Raw genomic sequence first — 2,630 nt, 5'->3', positions numbered from 1 at the left:
CTCGACCAGGATTTTCGTTATAGAATGCGTCTCACCAAAAACTGACCCACATTTGGATGGATCAGCGTCAAGACCAACACAACTGATCAGCTTTTTTTCTGAAACAAATAATGTCATAAAATCTGTTTTTTATAATGTCGGCATCTAATAGATTTCAGGTCAACTTACCTTCTGACATTAATTTCTTCCTTTTTGGTGCAATTCCTGAATCATTCGATGGTTTACGTCTCTTTCGTTTGCCTATAGTCGCATTCTCGTTATCTGTGATTAAATGAATCTCGTTATAAAGTTTATAAAATTATTGGATTGGTTTTCTAAAAAAACTTACCTTTGTCTACTGAACAATTCTTTTTTTTATTATCTACAACCGATTTTGTTTCTATGGAAATCTTAGAACCTGCCCAGACATTATTGAAATCAATTTATTATTATAATGACATTGATATAAAAAGATGAAATAAAATATAAATAAAAATAAATCGAGTATTTAAATTCATTTTTTAGAGTTCTGACCCATTAATAATTTCTTACCTGAAACATGGTGTGCCTGATTAATCGGAAGTTCGTTAGTGACAGACTCGTGCGACGGACATTGACAATAGCTGATTCCAGACTTCTTCAGAACATCTTTACGACGATTTTTCTTCGTTCCAGAAGTGTGATAAAATCCATCTTTGTAATTGAAGTAACGGAGGCGTGCTCCAGTTGCTAAACCCTCCGTTACTTCCTGAAGAAGCAACTGGTACTTTTTCTTCGACTTCTTTGCTATTTGTTCAGCTACTTGTTCGGCGGTTGAGGGCACTTTCAACTGACGAAGGGCTTTTAGTAGGGTGTTTCCAAATATGACCATATTTAGTTTGTTAGTTTAATTAAAGAATTTTCACAGACAGATTTTTGGTAACTATTTCGAATATATTTTGTTTTAAATGGAAATGAAAAAATGACAAACGCATCAAATTTAACCTAACATCAATGCCAACTACTACAAATTCAAGTTCCTTCAATGAAAAAAGATTAATTAAAATACTTATAAAAGTGATAAAAATATTCGCTGGATTACACCGACTGGAGCGCAGATCAATATTCTCTTGTCGTTTTGGAATAAAAACTCAAATTAGAAATGAGGAAGTTTCTTAACATCAACTTGGTTGATCTTGAGATTCTGATGGATAGAGAAAATGCAGTTTTGAAATATTTTCTTTATCCACTACAAAATTAGGGTGGGGATCTAACCATGACAATATTTTACTAAACCCACAACAAAAGTAAGTTCACTGCGAAGTTTATAAAATGAGCAAACCATTTAGATTTTTAGTTAAATGATGTCTGACAATGACACCACAAAATTGATTCTATCTCCAGCCTAACATAATCGTGATTGAAATATAAGAATCTTGAATATAAGAATCTCACAGATGATCACGGTGTTCAACGATTTTCAGCAGGGCACATTCATTCATTTTGCAAACATCAACAGAGGAAACCAATTATAATACGCATAACATTAAGATCTGACTTTCCAACCTGAAGTACAGTTCGGAATATTTGGTGATCATTTACAGCTCTTCCAGCTTTACGAAAGGAACAGGTAAGAATGGAGCACATCTTTGACACATCCATTTATTAACGGTTTTCTTTGCCACTAAAGTAAAATGAGATTGACTTCATAATATTGACTACACATTCTGGTACCACTAATCGCATAAAGCCATCCAAAAAAACGTTGCGGCAGAATGGGTGAAGTGGTCAGTGTTGATAATGTGGTGTACTAATAATTGATTTTGCGCCAAATGAATAAATTGATTTGATCTTTCGTGTTATTAAAATGATTAGGGCCTGTATTGATATCGGCTATCTATTTTCAAGATAGGAACTATTATCCGCTTTTTCTGCGTACAATAAAGACTATGGTGTCTGTTAATCAGTGCTCAAGTGGCATCAATTATCCAGGTCATGCGTTATTTATTTAATATACGCAACAAATTGTTCTAATAACTAATAAGTTACATATCTGCTTGATCTCATCCCAGACTTTTTATGGGCACGTAGAATTTAATTGGTTATGGGCTTTAATCCTCATTGGCCTACTGCTATCACTAAGTCATCATCGCTGAAACAGCTGGTAGCGCGGAATCACTTTACACCAACAATGTGTTTGATTTTGGTACGTATTTTCGAAGTTTGCCAAATGTGTTTATGAATATCGAGATGTAGCAATCACTTACCATGAATGGGTCCGTTCTTCTGTCAGCATATCGTTCTCTTAGAATAGCTTGTGATGTGGTTTGTTTCTGCCAATTTAAGCAGAAAAATCTCCTAACAAAAGCAGTAGATCTCGATTAAACGGTCTTTGTAATCATCGTTAGCATCCTGCATAGGTGCTTAGCACTGAAAGAGTCTATAATTATGAAATGTGCATCGAAAATTGATAACTAATTATCATATCAAGTGCTGAGGAAGAATCTCAAACTGTGAATACCTAGCGTTCATCATCTCAAACAGGCCTACAGCCTTCAAACTGTAAACATCTCATGAATTATTAGTCGAATCCAAATTTGGAACTGCTGGAATGAATTTCGCTTTCACAAATGAAATGATTTTGGTTTTTATTGATGATGAAAAGGTGAAAG

Source organism: Teleopsis dalmanni, chromosome X (assembly GCF_002237135.1).
Source record: "Teleopsis dalmanni isolate 2A chromosome X, ASM223713v2, whole genome shotgun sequence".
NCBI lineage: Eukaryota > Metazoa > Arthropoda > Insecta > Diptera > Diopsidae > Teleopsis > Teleopsis dalmanni.
The sequence above is the reverse complement of the archived record's forward strand: the minus strand, read 5'-3'. Positions refer to the sequence as shown.